Raw genomic sequence first — 24,477 nt, 5'->3', positions numbered from 1 at the left:
TGATTCCCTTGGTTGCACTCTTGAAGAATTTGCATGATCAACTGTGTGTTTGCATTGGTTGCCGCCATCACAGCTTGCCATGCCCCCGGAGGAGGTGGAGGTGGTGGCGGATCAGGATTCGGAGTCGTGCGCGTTGGAGGAGCCATCCTGAAGAGGTTGACATCCATTAGCACATTGATAGACAAATATTGAAGCTGAATCCAACGGAATGAAAATTGCAACATATAGTCTTCACATCCGAACAAAATGAACGAATGCATTCCTCTTGAAATGGTCACATATCCATAAATTGAGAAGCCACGTAGAATTCAGGTAGAGAAATAAATCAACAAGGTACGGATCAAGAACAAATAATCAGTAAGAAATCCCAATCTCAAACCAACTATCCGTGGAAGAAGAACTAGAGCTACAAGAATTCCCACCTATGAAACTCCCGAACCTTTCCGGTTATGCAATCAGGTGTTGGGGATACAGGGGAAGCATAATATCTCACCCAATTCTAGCAAATCCTACATCCAGCTGTATCCATCCTTCAACACATAACCAAGAAAAAACTTCGGAAACCATCTACCTCAACCTTCGAAAAGCATCCGTTATACAAGTTATGGCGATACTCCCGAACTCCCGCCCCAGTACTGGGTGGCGTCGAGGTTATCTCACCAACGAACTGCATAAAAGAGATTTCGATGTTGGCGTACTAAACTCAGGTATTCCAGAACTGCAACGATAAAATTATGACGACAACACCTCAGAGCTCAACTCCCCGGGACACTTCCACAAAACCCCTGACAGGAGGCACCAAGACAATGTTCTCATCATAAAACCATCGGAATGATTCCAAGATACCCGCGTGATCCTAAATTATTTTTAGTGAAATTTGAGAAGAGAAGAGTCAAAACTCTACGTCAGGATGCCTTACCAGAGCGATGAGGAGACTAGGAAGTAAAAAGAATTCCTAAACTCTCCGATATATAATTCCTAAATGACTCCTAAGGTCGCTAAAAACATTTTTCTAGACACAACTCGGCCGCTAAAAACGATCAAGCAATGGGGCTCCTAAGGTCGGGGAAGGCTCTGATACCAACTTGTAACACCCTCGATGCGACTATATCTCCCACGTGTCGAGGCATGACTTAGAGGCATAATCGCATTGAAGGCATATGTCGCAAGTCAGGAAATCATCACAAACATCCCATGTAATATAGATAATGAAAAGGGATAACATAGTTGGCTTACACTCGCCACGTCAATCAAGTACATAAATAACATTACATCATCCAAACACTCAAGGTCCGACTACGGCGCCAAAATAGAAGATAAACCCAACATGCGACATGGTCCCAATCACCCCCAACTGGGCACCACTACTGGTCATCAGGAAAGGAAACATAATAACGTTGAGAGTCTTCATCGAACTCCCACTTGAGCTCAAGCACGTCACCTGGAGCGGAATCATTAGGCCCTGCATCTGGTGTAATAGTAATCTGTGAGCCACAGGGACTCAGCAATCTCGCACCCTCGCGATCAAGACTATTTAAGCTTATAGGTAAGGCAAGGTAAAAATATATGTGGAGCTACAGCAAGCGACTAGCATATATGGTGGCTAACTTATTCGCAAAAGAGAGCGAGAAGAGGAGGCGAAGCGCGAGCGAGAAACTAGAGAGCAACCTGCGCAAACATTACTCCAACACCGTGTCCACTTCCCGGACTCCGCCGAGAAGAGGCCATCACGGTAACACACTCTGTTGATTCATTTTAATTAAGTCAAGGTTCAAGTTATCTATAACCGGACATTAACAAATTCCCATCTGCCCATAACCGCGGGCACGGCTTTCGAAAGTTCAAATCCCTGCAGGGGAGTCCCAACTTAGCCCATGACAAGCTCTCACGGTCAACGAAGGAATAGACCTCCTCCTGAGACGTTCCGATCAGACTCGGTACCTCGGTTCTTCAAGACACTTCGACAGGTTAAAACAAGACCAGCAACACCGCCCGAATGTGCCGACAAATCCCGATAGGAGCTGCACATATCTCGTTCTCAGGGCACACTCAGATTGTCTTAGGTACGGGTAGGCCAGCCCAGAGTTGCCCCTGGTGGCCACCGGTAGCTGACAGGTGGACCAACACTCAGAGGAGCACTGGCCCGGGGGGGGGGGGTTTAAAATAAGATGACCCTCGGGCTCCAGAAACCCAAGGGAAAAGAGTCTAGGTGGCAAATGGTAAAACCAAGGTTGGGCATTGCTGGAAAAGCTTTAATCAAGGTGAACTATCAAGGGGTTCCCATTATAACCCAACTACGTAAGGAACGCAAAATCCGGGAACATAACATCGATATGACGGAAACTAGGGCGGCAAGAGCGGAACAAAACACTAGGCGAGAGGCCGAGCCTTCCACCCTTTACCAAGTATATAGATGCATTAAGATAACATGGCAATATAATGATATCCCAACAAGTAAATAAATGTTCCAACAAGGAACGGCCTTCAATCTTCACCTGCAACTAGCAACGCTATAAGAGGGAATGAACCTGGCATAAACTTGGAAATCCAAGTGTGCCAATGGAAAGATGAGATGAAATCGCTTGAAAACGATATAAAGAACGCCGGAATCGGAGTTACAGTTTGGAAATGGCAAGCGATTCAAATATGACACCGGTCTGCGATTTACAGCAAGTAGCCATCTAAATGCAATGAGATGAACATGATACAGCACCCAAACATGACAACAAAATACATTGCAGGGATGCATTCAATATGCTTAACAAAAGTCTAGCACTGAGCTACGGCCAATTCATCCATTAACAGGTTCAAACAAGCATGGCAAAAATGCATATGGCAAACAGATTTCAGACTTAGTGAAATTAACACTTGTCTGGAATTTCAGATCAGGTAGCCCTCTTCGGAGCAACAAAACTATATGCTACAGGACCTGAACATGGCAAATTAAAGCATGGCATGGAGCTACTCAAAGAGCTTAACAAAAGTCCCTTAGTGACCTTGAGCCAAAAGGGATCAGAAAATACAATTGCAAGCATGTGAACATAGCAAAAAACATAATCAGTTCTCAGACTGTGAAAACTGGCACATGCTGAAAACAGATATCAAGTAGGCATGTTTACAAGCTTGATGCACTCACTACGGAGAAAGTCATGGCAATCTAAGCATACATCCATCAAGAACACACAAAATTCAAGCTAGACATGGAAAGAACAATAGCATAGCATGCACGGATCAACTACAACATCCTCGGCAAAATCGCTAACAAGTAGACAATCTGCCCAGATTCACGAAGTAGAAAAAGTAGAGCTCGATTGACTCAAGCTAGGGTGCTCCATAATTGCAAACAAAGACATGTATGGATAGAGCACTACAAGATTAGCAAAACATCCTTACTGATCATCCTCAAAAGAGGCACGGATCACTCGGAAACAACATGAACATATGGCAACATGAGATAAACAGCTCAAGGACTTGGTGGAAATACTAAGTCCCTGAAATCAGCACTACCGAGTGCCTCACTTCGCAAGCTTGCACTAGTCACCACACACATCACAAAAATACATGGGTTGCCCCTCTGGAAAGATGGCAAAACCCTTAACAAAACATATGTAGAGCTCATGGGCATATCATGCACACATTAATCATGGCAAAAATGACAAATATGCAAATGGAGTAGCAGATCTAACAAATATCTCAAGTAGCCCTCTTCTAACAGCATTTCGGGCATCAAGATGAACTGAAATGAAAATCATGCAATGGAATGAAATGATGTACTCTTTGAGATGAACATTTTGATATGCTATATGCATGAATCGGAGCTACAGATGCAAAGTTACGAGGCCATGAACAGGAGCACTTGAACTGCAGACTTAGGAAAAAAATTGAGAGGTCAACCCCTAGGGTTTTAGATCCCGATCTGGATCGGCATGCGAACCGAGGACGGCCTGCCGGAGGTTCGTCGGAGGAGGGCGCGGGGCGTCGCCGGAGTTGGCTCCCGGAGCCGAAGGAGAGACGGGGAGGTCCAGATCCCGAGCGGGACCCGAGGGGCGCGGGCCCGGGCGGCGATGGGCGTGGACGAGGCGGGAGGAGTCAGGCGGAGCGGCGTCCGGTGGTGGCGCGGCTCGCCGGCGGCGCGATTCCCGGGCGGCGCGCGGGCGGCGAGGTAGGAGAAGGCGACGGGGCGCAGGCGAGGCGACTCGGGCCCGGTCGCTGGCCGCGAGGGCCGACCGTGGGCCGGGCGGGCCGCGGCGGTGGAGGGACAGGTGGCGAGGCCTCAGTGGCCGCGGGCGGCGGCGGCGGCTGTCCGGGCTGGGACGGACATGTCCGGCGCGTCGGAGGGGAAAAAATTACGGTTTCGGGGAAGAGGAAGATCCAGATTCGGAGGGGTTCTTTAAATAGGCATAGGAGGAGCTAGGAGAGTCCAATTGAGGTGCGGTTTTCGGCCACGCGATCGTGATCGAACGCTCTAGATGATGGAGCAGATTTAGGTGGGTTTTGGGCCAAATTGGAGGGGTGTTGGGCTGCAACACACACGAGGCCTTTTCGGTCCCTCGGTTAACCGTTGGAGTATCAAACAAAGTCCAAATGGCACAAAACTTGACAGGCGGTCTACCGGTAGTAAACCCAGGCCGCTTGGCAAGTCTCTATCCAATCCGGAAATGTTTAATCCCCACACACGAAAGAAAGGTAGAAATGACCACCGGAGGAGAACGAAGCGCCGTAATGCAAAACGGACAACGGGGAAAATGCTCGAATGCATGAGACGAACACGTATGCAAATGCAATGCACATGATGACATGATATGAGATGCGTGACAACGACAACAACACACGGAGACAAAACCTGAACCCAAGAAAATAAAATAACTTAACGCCGGAAATGGCAAGAGTTGGAGTACAAATTGGAAAAGTTACATATCGGGGTGTTACATTCTACCGACGTGCTTTGCACACAGGTGGCTGGCGGGTGTCAGTTTCTCCAACTTTAGTTGAACCGAGTGTGGCTACGCCCGGTCCTTGCGAAGGTTAAAACATCACCAACTTGACAAACTATCGTTGTGGTTTTTGATGCGTAGGTAAGATTAGTTCTTGCTTAAGCCCGTAGCAGCCACGTAAAACTTGCAACAACAAAGTAGAGGACGTCTAATTTGTTTTTGCAGGGCATGTTGTGATGTGATATGGTCAAGACATGATGCTAAAATTTTATTGTATGAGATGATCATGTTTTGTAACCAAGTTATCGGCAACTGGCAGGAGCCATATGGTTGTCGCTTTATTGTATGCAATGCAATTGCGCTGTAATGCTTTACTTTATCACTAAGCGGTAGCGATAGTCATGGAAGCATAAGATTGGTGAGATGACAACGATGCTACGATGGTGATCAAGGTGTTGCGCCGGTGACGAAGGTGATCATGACGATGCTTCGGAGATGGAGATCACAAGCACAAGATGATGATGACCATATCATATCACTTATATTGATTGCATGTGATGTTTATCTTTTATGCATCTTATCTTGCTTTGATTGACGGTAGCATTATAAGATGATCTCTCACTAAATTTCAAGATAAAAGTGTTCTCCCTGAGTATGCACCATTGCCAAAGTTCGTCGTGCCCACACACCACGTGATGATCGGGTGTGATAAGCTCTACGTCCATCTACAATGGGTGCAAGCCAGTTTTGCATACGCAGAATACTCAGGTTAAACTTGACGAGCCTAGCATATGCAGATATGGCCTCGGAACACTGAGACCGAAAGGTCGAGCGTGAATCATATAGTAGATATGATCAACATAGCGATGTTCACCATTGAAAACTACTCCATTTCACGTGATGATCGGTTATGGTTTAGTTGATTTGGGTCACGTAATCACTTAGAAGATTAGAGGGATGTCTTTCTAAGCGGGAGTTCTTAAGTAATATGATTATTTGAACTTAAATTTATCATGAACTTAGTACCTGATAGTATCTTGCTTGTTTATGTTTGATTGTAGATAGATGGCCCGTGCTGTTGTTCCGTTGAATTTTAATGCGTTCCTTGAGAAAGCAAAGTTGAAAGATGATGGTAGCAATTACACGGACTGGGTCCGTAACTTGAGGTTTATCCTCATTGCTGCATAGAAGAATTACGTCCTGGAAGCACCGCTGGGTGCCAGGCCTGCTGCTGGAGCAACACCAGATGTTATGAACGTCTGGCAGAGCAAAGATGATGACTACTCGATAGTTCAGTGTGCATGCTTTACGGCTTAGAATCGGGACTTCAACGATGTTTTGAACGTCATGGAGCATATGAGATGTTCCAGGAGTTGAAGTTAATATTTCAAGCAAATGCCCGGATTGAGAGATATGAAGTCTCCAATAAATTCTATAGCTGCAAGATGGAGGAGAACAATTCTGTGAGTGAGCATATACTCAAAATGTCTGGGTATAATAATCACTTGATTCAATTGGGAGTTAATCTTCCAGATGATTGCGTCATTGACAGAATTCTCCAATCACTGCCACCTAGCTACAAGAGCTTCGTGATGAACTATAATATGCAAGGGATGAATAAGACTATTCCTGAGCTCTTCGCAATGCTAAAAGCTGCGGAGGTAGAAATCAAAAAGGAGCATCAAGTGTTGATGGTCAACAAGACCACTGGTTTCAAGAAGAAGGGCAAAGGGAAGAAGAAGGGCAAAGGGAAGAAGAAGGGGAACTTCAAAAAGAACAGCAAGCAAGTTGCTGCTCAAGAGAAGAAACCCAAATCTGGACCTAAGCCTGAAACTGAGTGCTTCTACTGCAAGCAGACTGGTCACTGGAAGCGGAACTGCCCGAAGTATTTGGCGGATACGAAGGATGACAAGGTGAACAAAGGTATATGTGATATACATGTTATTGATGTGTACCTTACTAGAGCTCGCAGTAGCACCTGGGTATTTGATACTGGTTCTGTTGCTAATATTTGCAACTCGAAGTAGGGACTACGGATTAAGCGAACACTAGCGAAGGACGAGGTGACGATGCGCGTGGGAAATGGTTCCAAAGTCGATGTGATCGCGGTCGACACGCTACCTCTACATCTACCATCGGGATTAGTATTAGACCTAAATAATTGTTATTTGGTACCACCGTTGAGCATGAACATTATATCTGGATCTTGTTTGATGCGAGACGATTATTCATTTAAATCAGAGAATAATGGTTGTTCTATTTATATGAGTAATATCTTTTATGGTCATGCACCCTTAAAGAGTGGTCTATTTTTGATGAATCTCGATAGTAGTGATACACATATTCATAATGTTGAAGCCAAAAGATGCAGAGTTGATAATGATAGTGCAACTTATTTATGGAACTGCTGTTTAGGTCATATCGGTGTAAAACGCATGAAGAAACTCCATACTGATGGACTTTTGGAACCACTTGATTATGAATCACTTGGTACTTGCGAACCGTGCCTCATGGGCAAGATGACTAAAACACCGTTCTCCGGTACTATGGAGAGAGCAACAGATTTGTTGGAAATCATACATACAGATGTATGTGGTCCAATAAATGTTGAAGCTCATGGCGGATATCGTTATTTTCTCACCTTCACATATGATTTAAGCAGATATGGGTATATCTACTTAATGAAACATAAGTCTGAAACATTTGAAAAGTTCAGAGAATTTCAGAGTGAAGTTGAAAATCATCGTAACAAGAAAATAAAGTTTCTACGATCTGATCGTGGAGGAGAATATTTGAGTTACGAGTTTGGTCTACATTTGAAACAATGCGGAATAGTTTCGCAACTCACGCCACCCGGAACACCACAGCGTAATGGTGTGTCTGAACGTCATAATCGTACTTTACTTGATATGGTGCGATCTATGATGTCTCTTACAGATTTACCGCTATCGTTTTGGGGTTATGCTCCAGAGACAACCGCATTCACGTTAAATAGGGCACCATCAAAATCCGTTAAGACGACGCCTTATGAACTGTGGTTTGGCAAGAAACCAAAGTTGTCGTTTCTAAAAGTTTGGGGCTGCGATGCTTATTGAAGAAACTTCAACCTGATAAGCTCGAAACCAAATCGGAGAAATGTGTCTTCATAGGATACCCAAAAGAGACTGTTGGGTACACCTTCTATCACAGATCCGAAGGCAAGACATTTGTCGCTAAGAATGGATCCTTTCTAGAGAAGGAGTTTCTCTCAAAAGAAGTGAGTGGGAGGAAAGTAGAACTTGATGAGGTAACTGTACCTGCTCCCTTATTGGAAAGTAGTACATCGCAGAAACAGGTTTCTGTGACACCTACACCAATTAGTGGGGAAGCCAATGATAATGATCATGAAACTTCAGAACAAGATACTACTGAACCTCGTAGATCAACCAGAGTAAGATCCGCACCAGAGTGGTATGGTAATCCCGTTCTGGAAGTCATGCTACTAGATCATGATGAACCTACGAACTATGAAGAAGCGATGGTGAGCCCAGATTCCGCAAAGTGGCTTGAAGCCATGAAATCTGAGATGGGATCCATGTATGAGAACAAAGTATGGACTTTGGTTGACTTGCCCGATGATCGGCAAGCAATTGAGAATAAATGGATCTTCAAGAAGAAGACTGACGCTGACGGTAATATTACTGTCTACAAAGCTCGACTTGTCGCAAAAGGTTTTCGGCAAGTTCAAGGGATTGACTATGATGAGACCTTCTCACCCGTAGCGATGCTTAAGTCTGTCCGAATCATGTTAGCAATTGCCGCATTTTATGATTATGAAATTTGGCAGATGGATGTCAAAACTGCATTCCTGAATGGATTTCTGGAAGAAGAGTTGTATATGATGCAACCAGAAGGTTTTGTCAATCCAAAGAGAGCTAACAAAGTGTGCAAGCTCCAGCGATCCATTTATGGACTGGTGCAAGCCTCTCGGAGTTGGAATAAACACTTTGATAGTGTGATCAAAGCATTTGGTTTTATGCAGACTTTTGGAGAAGCCTGTATTTACAAGAAAGTGAGTGGGAGCTCCGTAACATTTCTGATATTATATGTAGATGACATATTACTAATCGGAAATGATATAGAATTTCTGGATAGCATAAAGGGATACTTGAATAAGAGTTTTTCAATGAAAGACCTCGGTGAAGCTACTTACATATTAGGCATTAAGATCTATAGAGATAGATCAAGATGCTTAATTGGACTTTCACAAAGCACATACCTTGACAAAATTTTGAAGAATTTCAAAATGGATCAAGCAAAGAAAGGATTCTTGCCTGTGTTACAAGGTGTGAAATTGAGTAAGACTCAATGCCCGACCAATGCAGAAGATAGAGAGAAAATGAACGATGTTCCCTATGCTTCAGCCATAGGCTCTATCATGTATGCAATGCTGTGTACCAGACCTGATGTGTGTCTTGCTATAAGTCTAGCAGGGAGGTACCAAAGTAATCCAGGAGTGGATCACTGGATAACGGTCAAAAACATCCTGAAATACCTGAAAAGGACTAAGGATATGTTTCTCATATATGGAGGTGACAAAGAGCTCATAGTAAATGGTTACGTTGATGCAAGCTTTGACACTGATCCGGACGATTCTAAATCGCAGACCGGATACGTGTTTACATTAAATGGTGGAGCTGTCAGTTGGTGCAGTTATAAACAAAGCGTTGTGGCGGGATCTACATGTGAAGCGGAGTACATAGCTGCCTCGGAAGCAGCAAACGAAGGAGTCTGGATGAAGGAGTTCATATCCGATCTAGGTGTCATACCTAGTGCATCGGGTCCAATGAAAATCTTTTGTGACAATACTGGTGCAATTGCCTTGGCAAAGGAATCCAGATTTCACAAGAGAACCAAGCACATCAAGAGATGCTTCAATTCCATCCGGGATCTAGTCCAGGTGGGAGACATAGAGATTTGCAAGATACATACAGATCTGAATGTTGCAGACCCGTTGACTAAGCCTTTTCCACGAGCAAAACATGATTAGCACCAAAGCTCCATGGGTGTTAGAATCATTACTGTGTAATCTAGATTATTGACTCTAGTGCAAGTGGGAGACTGAAGGAAATATGCCCTAGAGGCAATAATAATGTTATTATTTTATTTCCTTATATCATGATAAATGTTTATTATTCATGCTAGAATTGTATTATCCGGAAACATAATACTTGTGTGAATACATAGACAAACTAAACGTCACTAGTATGCCTCTACTTGACTAGCTCGTTAATCAAAGATGGTTATGTTTCCTAACCATAGACATGTGTTGTCATTTGATTAACGGGATCACATTATTAGGAGAATGATGTGATTGACATGACCCATTCCATTAGCTTAGCACCCAATCGTTTAGTATGTTGCTATTGCTTTCTTCATGACTTATACATGTTCCTATGACTATGAGATTATGCAACTCCTGTTTGCCGGAGGAACACTTTGTGTGCTACCAAACGTCACAACGTAACTGGGTGATTATAAAGGAGCTCTACAGGTGTCTCCAAAGGTAAATGTTGGGTTGGCATATTTCGAGATTAGGATTTGTCACTCCGATTGTCGGAGAGGTATCTCTGGGCCCTCTTGGTAATACACATCACCTAAGCCTTGCAAGCAATGCAACTAATGAGTTAGTTGCGAGATGATGTATTACGGAACGAGTAAAGAGACTTGCCGGTAACGAGATTGAACTAGGTATTGAGATACCGACGATCGAATCTCGGGCAAGTAACATACCGATGACAAAGGGAACAACGTATTTTGTTATGCGGTCTGACCGATAAAAGATCTTCGTAGAATATGTAGGAGCTAATATGAGCATCTAGGTTCCGCTATTGGTTATTGACCAGAGACGTGTCTCGGTCATGTCTACATTGTTCTCGAACCCGTAGGGTCCGCACGCTTAAGGTTTTGATGACAGTTATATTATGAGTTTATTGGTTTTGATGTACTGAAGTTAGTTCGGAGTCCTGGATGTGATCACGGACATGACGAGGAGTCTCAAAATGGTCGAGACATAAAGATTAATATATTGGACGACTATATTCGGACACCAGAAGTGTTCCGGGTGATTTCCGAGAAAACCGGAGTACCGGAGGGTTACCGGAACCCCCCCGGGAGAAGTAATGGGCCATATGGGCCTTAGTGGAGAGAGAGAAGGGCAGCCAGGGTGGGTCGCGCGCCTCCTCCCCCCTGGTCCGAATTGGACTAGGAGAGGGGGGGCGGCGCCCCCCTTTCCTTCTCCCTCCCCACTTCCTTCCCCCTCCTAGTAGGAGTCCTACTCCTACTAGGAGGAGGACTCCTCCTTGGCGCGCCATAGGGCCGGCCGGCCTCCTCCCCTTGCTCCTTTATATACGGGGGTAGGGGGCACCCCTAGACACACATGTTGATCCACGCGATCGTTTTCTTAGCCGTGTGCGGTGCCCCCTTCCACCATAATCCTCGATAATATTGTAGCGGTGCTTAGGCGAAGCCCTGCGACGGTAGAACATCAAGATCGTCACCACGCCGTCGTGCTGACGGAACTCTTCCCCGACACTTTGCTGGATCGGAGTCCGGGGATCGTCATCGAGCTGAACGTGTGCTAAAACTCGGAGGTGCCGTAGTTTCGGTGCTTGATCGGTCAGGCCGTGAAGATGTACGACTACATCAACCACGTTGATATAACACTTCCGCTTTCGGTCTACGAGGATACGTAGACAATACTCTCCCCTCTCGTTGCTATGCATCACCATGATCTTGCGTGTGCGTAGGAATTTTTTTGAAATTACTACGTTCCCCAACACAATTCAATCACATCATTCTCTTAATGATGTGATCTCGTTAATCAAATGACAACTCATGTCTATGGCTAGGAAACATAACCATCTTCGATTAACAAGCTAGTCAAGTAGAGGCATACTAGTGACACTCTGTTTGTCTATGTATTCACACATGTATTATGTTTCCGGTTAATACAATTCTAGCATGAATAATAAACATTTATCATGATATAAGGAAATAAATAATAACTTTATTATTGCCTCCAGGGCATATTTCCTCCAGTCTCCCACTTGCACTAGAGTCAATAATCCAGATTACACAGTAATGATTCTAACACCCATGGAGCCTTGGTGCTGATCATGTTTTGCTCGTGGAAGAGGCTTAGTCAGTGGGTCTGCAACATTCAGATCCGTATGTATCTTGCAAATTTCTATGTCTCCCACTTGGACTAAATCCCGAATGGAATTGAAGCGTCTCTTGATGTGCTTGGTTCTCTTGTGAAATCTTGATTCCTTCGCCAAGGCAATTGCACCAGTATTGTCACAAAAGATTTTCATTGGACCCGATGCACTAGGTATGACACCTAGATCGGATATGAACTCCTTTATCCAGACTCCTTCATTTGCTGCTTCCGAAGCAGCTATGTACTCCGCTTCACATATAGATCCCGCCACGACGCTTTGTTTAGAACTGCACCAACTAACAGCTCCATCGTTCAATATAAACACCTATCCGGTTTGCGATTTAGAATCGTCCGGATCAGTGTCAAAGCTTGCATCAAGGTAACCATTTACGATGAGCTCTTTGTCACCTCCATATACGAGAAACATATCCTTAGTCCTTTTCAAGTACTTCAGGATGTTCTTGACCGCTGTCCAGTGATCCACTCCAGGATTACTTTAGTACCTCCCTGCTAGACTTATAGCAAGGCACACATCAGGTCTGGTACACAACATTGCATACATGATAGAGCCTATGGCTGAAGCATAGGGAACATCTTTCTTTTTCTCTGTATCTTCTGCGGTGGTCGGACATTGAGTCTTACTCAATCTCACACCTTGTAACACAGGCAAGAACCCTTTCTTTGCCTGATCCATTTTGAACTTGTTCAAAACTTTCTCAAGGTACGTGTTTTGTGAAAGTCCAGTTAAGCGTCTTGATCTATCTCTATAGATCTTAATGCCTAATATGTAAGCAGCTTCACCGAGGTCTTTCATTGAAAAACTATTATTCAAATATCCCTTTATGCTATCCAGAAATTCTATATCATTTCCAATCAATAATATGTCATCCACATATAATATCAGAAATGCTACAGAGCTCCCACTCACTTTCTTGTAAATACAGGCTTCTCCAAAAGTTTGTACAAAACCAAATGCTTTGATCATACTATCAAAGCGTTTATTCCAACTCCGAGAGGCTTACACCAGTCCATAAATGGATCGCTGGAGCTTGCACACTTTGTTAGCTCCCTTTGGATCGACAAACCTTCTGGCTGCATCATATACAACTCTTCTTCCAGAAATCCATTCAGGAATGCAGTTTTAATATCCATTTGCCAAATTTCATAATCATAAAATGCGGCAATTGCTAACATGATTCGGACAGACTTAAGCATCGCTACGGGTGAGAAGGTCTCATCGTAGTCAATCCCTTGTACTTGTCGAAAACCTTTTGCAACAAGTCGAGCTTTGTAGACAGTAACATTACCGTCAGCGTCAGTCTTCTTCTTGAAGATCCATTTATTCTCAATTGCTTGCCGATCAACGGGCAAGTCAACCGAAGTCCACACTTTGTTCTCATACATGGATCCCATCTCAGATTTCATGGCTTCTAGCCATTTTGCGGAATCTGGGCTCACCATCGCTTCTTCATAGTTCGTAGGTTCATCATGATCTAGTAGCATGACTTCCAGAATAGGATTACCGTACCACTCTGGTGCGGATCTTATTCTGGTTGATCTATGAGGTTCGGTATTAACTTGTTCTGAAGTTTCATGATCATCATCATTAGCTTCCTCACTAATTGGTGTAGGTGTCACAGAAACCGGTTTCTGTGATGTACTACTTTCCAATAAGGGAGCAGGTACAGTTACCTCATCAAGTTCTACTTTCCTCCCACTCACTTCTTTCGAGAGAAACTCCTTCTCTAGAAAGGATCCATTCTTAGCAACGAAAGTCTTGCCTTCGGATTTGTGATAGAAGGTGTACCCAACAGTTTCCTTTGGGTATCCTATGAAGACACATTTCTCCGATTTGGGTTCGAGCTTATCAGGTTGAAGCTTTTTCACATAAGCATCGCAGCCCCAAACTTTTAGAAACGACAACTTTGGTTTCTTGCCAAACCACAATTCATAAGGCGTCGTCTCAACAGATTTCGATGGTGCCCTATTTAACGTGAATGCAGCCGTCTCTAAAGCATAACCCCAAAACGATAGCGGTAAATCTGTAAGAGACATCATAGATCGCACCATATCTAGTAAAGTACGATTACGACGTTTGGACACACCATTACGCTGTGGTGTTCCGGGTGGCGTGAGTTGCGAAACTATTCCGCATTGTTTCAAATGTAGACCAAACTCGTAACTCAAATATTCTCCTCCACGATCAGATCGTAGAAACTTTATTGTCTTGTTACGATGATTTTCAACTTCACTCTGAAATTTTTTGAACTTTCCAAATGTTTCAGACTTATGTTTCATTAAGTAGATATACCCATATCTGCTTAAATCATCTATGAAGGTGAGAAAATAACGATATCCGCCACGAGCCTCAATATTCATCGGACCACATACATCTGTATGTATGATTTCCAACAAATCCATTGCTCTCTCCATAGTACCGGAGAACGGCGTTTTGGTCATCTTTCCCATGAGGCACGGTTCGCAAGTACCAAGTGATTCATAATCAAGTGATTCCAAAAGTCCATCAGTATGGAGTTTTTTCATGCGCTTTACACCGATATGACCTAAACGACAGTGCCACAAATAAGTTGCACTATCATTATCAACTCTGCATCTTTTGGTTTCAACATTATGAATATGTGTATCACTACTATCGAGATTCATAAAAAATAGACCACTCTTCAAGGGTGCATGACCATAAAAGATATTACTCATATAAATAGAACAACCATTATTCTCTGATTTAAAGGAATAACCGTCTCGCATCAAACAAGATCCAGATATAATGTTCATGCTCAATGCTGGCACCAAATAACAATTATTTACGTCTAAAACTAATCATGAAGGTAGATGTAGAGGTAGCGTGCCGACCGCGATCACATCGACTTTGGAACCATTTCCCACGCGCATCGTCACCTCGTCCTTTGCCAGTGTTCGCTTAATCCGTAGTCCCTGTTTCGAGTTGCAAATGTTAGCAACAGAATCAGTATCAAATACCCAGGTGCCACTACGAGCTCTAGTAAGGTACACATCAATAACATGTATATCACATATACCTTTGTTCACCTTGCCATCCTTCTTATCCGCCAAATACTTGGGGCAGTTCCGCTTCCAGTGTCCAGTTTGCTTGCAGTAGAAGCACTCAGTTTCAGGCTTAGGTCCAGATTTGGGTTTCTTCTCCTGAGGAGTAACTTGCTTACTGTTCTTCTTGAAGTTCCCCTTCTTCTTCCCTTTGCCTTTTTTCTTGAAACTGGCGGTCTTGTTGACCATCAACACTTGATGCTCCTTCTTGATTTCTACCTCCGCAGCCTTTAGCATTGCGAAGAGCTCGGGAATTTTCTTATCCATCCCTTGCATGTTATAGTTCATCACGAAGCTCTTGTAGCTTGGTGGCAGTGATTGAAGAACTCTGTCAATGACACTATCAACAGGAAGATTAACTCCCAGTTGAGTCAAGTGATTATGATACCCAGACATTTTGAGTATATGTTCACTGACAGAACTATTCTCCTCCATCTTTCAGCTATAGAATTTATTGGAGACTTCATATCTCTCAATTCGGGCATTTGCTTGAAATATTAACTTCAACTCCTGGAACATCTCATATGCTCCATGACGTTCAAAACATCGTTGAAGTCCCGATTCTAAGCCGTAAAGCATGGCACACTGAACTATCGATTAGTCATCAGCTTTGCTCTGCCAGACGTTCATAACATCTGGTGTTGCTCCAGCAGCAGGCCTGGCACCTAGCGGTGCTCCCAGGACGTAATTCATCTGTGCAACAATGAGGATAATCCTCAAGTTACGGACCCAGTCCGTGTAATTGCTACCATCATCTCTCAACTTTGCTTTCTCAAGGAACGCATTAAAATTCAACGGAGCAACAGCACGGGCCATCTATCTACAATCAAACATAGACAAGCAAGATACTATCAGGTACTAAGTTCATGATAAATTTAAGTTCAATTAATCATATTACTTAAGAACTCCCACTTAGAAAGACATCCCTCTAATCTTCTAAGTGATCACGTGATCCAAATCAACTAAACCATAACCGATCATCACGTGAAATGGAGTAGCTTTCAATGGTGAACATCAATATGTTGATCATATCTACTATATGATTCACGCTCGACCTTTCGGTCTCAGTGTTCCGAGGCCATATCTGCATATGCTAGGCTCGTCAAGTTTAACCTGAGTATTCTGCATGTGCAAAACTGGCTTGCACCCGTTGTAGATGGACGTAGAGCTTATCACACCCGATCATCACGTGGTGTCTGGGCACGACGAACTTTGGCAACGGTGCATACTCAGGGAGAACACTTTTATCTTGAAATTTAGTGAGAGATCATCTTATAATGCTACCGTCAATCAAAGCAAGATAAGATGCATAAAATATAAACATCACATGCAATCAATATAAGTGATATGATATGGCCATCATCATCTTGTACTTGTGATCTCCATCTCCGAAGCACCGTCATGATCACCATCATCACCGACTCGACACCTTGATCTCCATCGTAGCATTGTTGTCGTCTTGCCAATCTTATGCTTCCACGACTACCGCTACCGCTTAGTGATAAAGTAAAGCATTACAGCGCAATTGCATTGCATACAATAAAGCGACAACCATATGGCTCTTGCCAGTTGCCGATAACTCGGTTACAAAACATGATCATCTCATACAATAAAATTTAGCATCATGTCTTGACCATATCACATCGCAACATGCCCTGCAAAAACAAGTTAGACGTCCTCTACTTTGTTGTTGCAAGTTTTACGTGGCTGCTACGGGCTTTAGCAAGAACCATTCTTACCTACGCATCAAAACCACAACGATAGTTTGTCAAGTTGGTGCGGTTTTAACCTTTGCAAGGACCGGGCGTAGCCACACTCGGTTCAACTAAAGTTGGAGAAACTGACACCCGCCAGCCACCTGTGTGCAAAGCGCGTCGGTAGAACCAGTCTCGCGTAAGCGTACGCGTAATGTCGGTCCGGGCCGCTTCATCCAACAATACCGCCGAACCAAAATATGACATGCTGGTAAGCAGTATGACTTATATCGCCCACAACTCACTTATGTTCTACTCGTGCATATAACATCAACGCATAAAACCTGGCTCGGATGCCACTGTTGGGGAACGTAGTAATTTCAAAAATATTCCTACGCACACGCAAGATCATGGTGATGCATAGCAACGAGAGGAGAGAGTGTTGTCCACGTACCCTCATAGACTGAAAGCGGAAGCGTTAGCACAACGCGGTTGATGTAGTCGTACGTCTTCACGATCCGACCGATCCAAGTACCGAACGCACGGCACCTCCGAGTTCAGCACACGTTCAGCTCGATGACGTCCCGCGAACTCCGATCCAGCAGAGCTTCACGGGAGAGTTCCGTCAGCACGACGGCGTGGTGAAAGTGATGATGTTGCTACTGACGCAGGGCTTCGCCTAAGCACCGCTACGATATGACCGAGGTGGAATATAGTGGAGGGGGGCACCGCACACGGCTGGGAGAGATCAACTGATCAACTTGTGTGTTTAGAGGTGCCCCCTGCCCCTGTATATAAAGGAGCAAGGGGGGAGGCCGGCCGGCCCTCTATGGGCACGCCAGGAGGAGGAGTCCTCCTCCTAGTAGGAGTAGGACTCCCCTTTCCTACTCCTACTAGGAGGAGGAAAGGAAGGAGGAGAAGGAGAAGGAAGGAGAAGGAGGAAAAGGAGGAAAGGGGGGGGGCGGCCCCCCTAGTCCAATTCGGTTTGGGCTAGGGGGGCCGCGCGCCCTGCCTCCTCTCTTCCACCACTTGGCCCATGAGGCCCATTACTTCTTCCTCGTATTCCCGTAACTCCCCGGTACCCTCGAAAATACCCGAATCACACGGAACCTTTCCGATGTCCGAATATAGTCGTCCAATATATCGATCTTTACGTCTCGACCATTTCGAGACTCCTCGTCATGTCCCCGATCTCATCCGGGACTCCGAACTACCTTCGGTACATCAAATCACATAAAGTCATAATATAATCGTCACCGAAACTTTAAGCGTGCGGACCCTACGGGTTCGAGAACTATGTAGACATGACCGAGACATGTCATAGCGGAACCTGGATGCTCATATTGGCTCCTACATATTCTATGAAGATCTTTATCGGTCAGACCGCATAACAACATACATTGTTCCCTTTGTCATCGGTATGTTACTTGCCCGAGATTCGATCATCGGTATCTCAATACCTAGTTCAATCTCGTTACCGGCAAGTCTCTTTACTCGTTCCGTAATACATCATCCCACAACTAACTTATTAGTTGCAATGCTTGCAAGGCTTAAGTGATGTGCATTACCGAGAGGGCCCAGAGATACCTCTTCGACAATCGGAGTGACAAATCCTAATCTCGAAATACGCCAACCCAACAAGTACCTTTGGAGACACCTGTAGAGCACCTTTATAATCACCCAGTTACGTTGTGACGTTTGGTAGGACACAAAGTATTCCTCCGGTAAACGGGAGTTGCATAATCTCATAGTCATATGAACATGTATAAGTTATGAAGAAAGCAATAGAAACAAACTAAACGATCAAGTGCTAAGCTAATGGAATGGGTCAAGTCAATCACATCATTCTCTTACTGATGTGATCCCGTTAATCAAATGACAACTCATGTCTATGGCTAGGAAACATAACCATCTTCGATTAACGAGCTAGTCAAGTAGAGGCATACTAGTGACACTCTGTTTGTCTATGTATTCACACATGTATTATGTTTCCAGTTAATACAATTCTAGCATGAGTAATAAACATTTATCATGATATAAGGAAATAAATAATAACTTTATTATTGCCTCTAGGGCATATTTCCTTCACATACCATGATGTCTCTTATCGAATTACCACTATCGTTTATGGGTTAGGCATTAGAGACAACCGCACTCACTTTAAATAGGGCACCACACAATTCCATTGAGACGACACCGTATGAACTATGATTTATAGAAACCTAAGCTGTCATTTCTTAAAAGTTTGGGGCTGCGATGCTTATGTGAAAAAGTTTCAGGCTGATAAGCTCGAACCCAAAGCGGATAAATGCATCTTCATAGAATACCCGAAAATAATTGGGTATACCTCCTATTTCAGATCCGGAAGCAAAAGTGATTGTTTCTAGAGACGGGTCCTTTCTCGAGGAAAAGTTTCTCTCGAAAGAATTGAGTGGGAGGATGGTGGAGACTTGATGAGGTTATTGAACCGTCACTTCAACTAGTATGTAGCAGGGCACAGGAAGTTGTTCCTGTGGCACCTACACCAATTGAAGTCAAAGCTTATGATAGTGATCATGAAACTTCAGATCAAGTCACTACCAAACCTCATAGGTCGACAAGGATGCGTACTACTTCAGAGTGGTACGTAATCCTGTCTTGGAAGTCATGTTGCTAGAAAACAATGAACCTACGAGCTAGGGAGAAGCGATGGTGGGCCCGGATTCCGACGAATGGCTCGAGGCCATAAAATCCGAGAGAGGATCCATGTATAAAAACAAAGTATAGACTTTGGAAGAACTACTTGATGGTCGTAAGGCTATTGGGTGCAGATGGATTTTAAAAGGAAGACAGACAATGATGGTAAGTGTCACCATTAAGAAAGCTCGACTTGTCATTAAGATGTTTTCCGACAAGTTCAAGGAGTTGACTACGATGAGACTTTCTCACTCGTAGCGATGCTAAGAGTCTGTTGAAATTATGTTAGCAGTTACTGCATTATTTATGAAATCTTGCAGATAGGATGTCAAATCATTGTTTCCTCGACGTTTTTCTTGAGGAAAGGTTGTATGTGATACAACCAGAAGGTTTTGTCAACCCCGAAAGGTGCTAACAAGTATGCAAAGCTCCAGCAATTCTTCTAAGGACTGGAGTAAGCATCTCAGAGTTGGAATGTACGCTTTGATGAGATGATCAAAGATTTTGGGTTTATACAAAGTTTATGAGAAACTTGTATTTCCAAAGAAGTCAGTGGGAGCACTATAAATTTTTTGATGAGTATATGTTGTTAACATATTGTTGATCAGAAATGTTGTAGAATTTCTGGAAAGCATACAAGGTTATTTGAAAAGTGTTTTTCAATGGAAAACCTGGATTAAGCTACTTGAACATTGAACATCAAGATCTATAAGGATAGATCAAAAAACGCTTAATAGTACTTTCAAATGAATACATACTGTGACAAGATTTTGAAGGAGTTCAAAATAGATCAGCAAAGAAGGAGTTCTTTGCTGTGTTACAAGGTGTGAGTATTGAGTAAGACTCAAGACCTGACCACGGCAGAAGAGAGAGAAAGGACGAAGGTCGTCCCCTATGCTTTATACGTAGGCTCTACAATATGCTATGCTGTGTACCGCACCTGAAGTGTGCCTTGCCATGAGTCGGTCAAGGGGTACAAGAGTGATCCAGGAATGGATCACATGACAGCGGTCGAACTTATCCTTAGTAACTAGTGGACTAAGGAATTTTCTCGATTATGGAGGTGGTAAAAGAGTTCGTCGTAAAGGGTTGCGTCGATGCAAACTTTGACACTAATCTGGATGACTCTGGGTGGTAAACCGGATTCGTATAGTAGAGCGGTTGTTTGGAATAGCTCCAAGTAGCGCGTGGTAGCTGCATCTACAAGATGACATAGAGATTTGTAAAGCACACATGGATCTGAAAGGTCCAGACCCATTGACTAATAAACCTCTCTCACAAGCGAGATATGAACAAACCCCATGGGTGTTGGATTCATTGCAATCACATAGTGATGTGAACTAGATTATTGACTCTAGTGCAAGTGGGAGACTGTTGGAAATATGCCCTAAAGGCAATAATAAAATGGTTATTATTGTATTTCCTTGTTCATGATAATTGTTTGTTGTTCATGCTATAATTGTATTAACCGGAAACCGTAATACACGTGTGAATACATAGACCACAACATGTCCCTAGTAAGCCTCTAGTTGACTAGCTCATTGATCAATAGATGGTCATGGTTTCCTGACCATGGACATTGGATGTCATTGATAACGGGATCACATCATTAGGAGAATGATGTGATGGACAAGACACAATCCTAAGCCTAGCACAAGATCGTATAGTTCGTCTGCTAAAGCTTTTCTAATGTCAAGTATCATTTCCTTAGACCATGAGATTGTGCAACTCCCGAATACCGTAGGAATGCTTTGGGTGTACCAAACGCCACAACGTAACTGGGTGGCTATAAAGGTGCACTACGGGTATCTCCGAAAGTGTCTGTTGGGTTGGCACGAATCGAGACTGGGATTTGTCACTCCGTGTAAACAGAGAGGTATCTCTGGGCCCACTCAGTAGGACATCATCATAATGTGCGCAATGTGACCAAGGAGTTGATCACGGGATGATGTGTTACGGAACGAGTAAAGAGACTTGCCGGCAACGAGATTGAACAAGGTATCGGGATACCGACGATCGAATCTCGGGCAAGTATCATACCAGTAGACAAAGGGAATTGTATACGGGATTGATTGAATCCTTGACATCGTGGTTCATCCGATGAGATCATCGTGGAACATGTGGGAGCCAACATGGGTATCCAGATCCCGCTGTTGGTTATTGACCAGAGAGATGTCTCGGTCATGTCTGCATGATTCCCGAGCCCGTAGGGTCTACACACTTAAGGTTCGATGACGCTAGGGTTATAGGGAAGGTATGTACGCGGTTACCGAATGTTGTTCGGAGTCCCGGATGAGATCCCGAACGTCACGAGGAGTTCCGGAATGGTCCGGAGGTGAAGATTGATATATTGGACGAAGGGTTTTGGAGTCCGGAAGTGTTCCGGAGGTACCGGGTGATGACTAGCATGACCGAAAGGTGTTTCGGGAGCCCCGTCAAGTGTTGGGGGGCTTCATGGGCCAAGGGAAGGGGGCAAACCAGCCCACTAAGGGGTTGTGCGCCCCCCTCACCTATTCCTACGTGACCAGGGGGTTTGGGGCGCCCCATCTAGGGTTCCCACCTCCTGGCTTGGGGGCCAAGTCACCCAAGGGGGAGATCCCATCTGCCCTGGCCGCCGCCCCCCTAGGGGAAACCCTAGGGCGCCTCCCCTTGCCCTTGCCCCTATATATAGTGGAGGTTTTGGGGCTGCACAACACACGAGTCTCTCTCTCCCAAGGCGCAGCCCTACCTCTCTCCCTCCTCGTCTCTCGTAGTGCTTGGCGAAGCCCTGCAGGAGTACCGCGCTCCTCCACCACCACCACGCCGTCGTGCTACTGCTGGACGGAGTCTTCCCAACCTCTCCCTCTGTCCTTGCTGGATCAAGGCACGGGAGACGTCACCGGGCTGTACGTGTGTTGAACGCGGAGGCGCCGTTGTTCGGCGCTTAGATCGGAATCGACCGCGATCTGAATCGCTGCGTGTACGACTCCACCAACCGCGTTCTTGCAACGCTTCCGCTTAGCGATCTTCAAGGGTATGAAGATGCACTCCCTCTCTCTCGTTGCTAGTATCTCCTAGATTGATCTTGATGACACGTAGGAAATTTTTTGAATTATTGCTACGATCCCCAACAGCATTGCGGTGGAGGCGGTAGGCGCACTCCTCCTCCTCGCGCTCCCACAACAATTGCCGCTCACCGTCGGCGTGCTCCTCCGCGAGCCAGTGCTGTTTCCATCGCTCCAGGAGGGCCACCTCCTCTGGCGTCGCATCAAAGTGGACGGGACGCGCGCTCACCCACTTACGAGTGAGCTTGGGCTCAGGGACAGGTTGCGACGGCGCGCACGAGGGGAAGGAGGGCACGCTTGCATGTGAAAGGATGGCGATGCGACTCTTCCACCCACTGCCAGGTGGGCCCGAGGTCTGTGGTCACATTTAATATGACCACGTGCGGCGGTTGGGCGGCCGATAGATAAAGCCACGGCAGACGCTGAGAGGATGCGCGCCGTGTCTATTTCGTGCCCGTGTGGACACAAACCAAATGCAATTTTAGGTCTGAAACGTGTCGAGACGGACACCGAGCGAACACGCTTTGAGTTTCGGTTCCCGAGTTGGGCCGGCGCTTTGTTCCGTTTTGATCTAAACGGAGGTGCGGACAATTTGGGTCGCCGGTTCAAGTTGCTCCCACCGTCAGCGCACCATCAGCTTCAACTCGAGGAGAAGGACAGCAGAAGAGTTAGAGCGACAGAGACTGGCGCCCCTTGTTAAAAAAGTCTAAAAGGGGCCGGCCGGCCATCTCTCGCTGAGGGTAGCGTAGGGTCCAAGCAGCGGTCAGCCGTCAGTGTCACCGATCACTCATCGTCCTCAGAGTGGTTGAGGAGAAGGAGAGTCCTGCAGGGGCATGCACGCACGCACATAGTACCACACGGAGGCAGGGCTGTCCTAGGCATGCACATGCAACTTGAAGCTTGGCATGGATCATCATTCTCGCTACTCTAGCTTTGTCCCGACCTCCGGACTGGAGGGGAGGGCAGGGCAGACGAGACACCCAATTCAAGTATTCAACTCGTCGATCACACGCTCACTCGGGTTGAGAGGGTTGAGAGATGTGCTGCCAAATAGAGTATTTGGCTAGCGCGTGTAGGGTAGCTAGCTGTCCGAGCATGGAACATGTGGATCTGGAGTGCCACTACTGTGCCTTCTGACCTTGCGCTTTGGATCACTCTCCAATCCGTCGTACCTCCTGTCCGTTCCCATCCACCGCCCGGCCCAGCCAGTGCGACAGCCAGAGGCCGAGAATAGCTGTGCTTGTGCGTGTGCTCACAGCCAACCGTCCGCGAGGCTCGCCAACTTGTCACCGGGCCGTCCGGTGCGCACTTGTACGTCGGTGTGGTAGTGTGGTAATTAGACTGAGCAGCACGTACGTACGTATACGGCGCGCCACTCTCGTGGTCGACCGGTTGGTCAAAGCAGAGGCCAGCATGCATGCACAGCCACTGAGCGGCAAATTTTCGTGTTTTGACCCTTTTCTGAAACCTATTTAAGATTTGATCCTAGTTTAATTTTTTTTTCGAGATCTGACTCTTTTGCTACTGTCAGAGTCCATGGCAGTAGGGTCTAACAGCCTATCGCCAGGGACTTTGGCGGTTGGAAACATCACTATCGCAACCGCCAAGGTGCTTGGCGGTAGGCATGAGCACGCACTGTGTTCAATACTTAGAAGGTTTTTGGCGGTAGGGCATGCAACCCTACTGCCAAGGACCTTGACGGTAGGCTGTTATGCCCTATCGCCATGGTCCCTGACGGTAGCAAAAAGATCAGATCTTGATTTTTTTTAAATTAGGATCAAATCTTGAATAGGTTTTAGAAAAGTGTCAAAACACGAAATTTAGCCCCACTGAGCTGACTAGAACGG

The sequence above is a fragment of the Triticum urartu genome, chromosome 7A, assembly GCF_056163025.1.
Source record: "Triticum urartu cultivar PI428250 chromosome 7A, HENAU_Tu73, whole genome shotgun sequence".
In the NCBI taxonomy this organism is placed as follows: domain Eukaryota; kingdom Viridiplantae; phylum Streptophyta; class Magnoliopsida; order Poales; family Poaceae; genus Triticum; species Triticum urartu.
The sequence above is the reverse complement of the archived record's forward strand: the minus strand, read 5'-3'. Positions refer to the sequence as shown.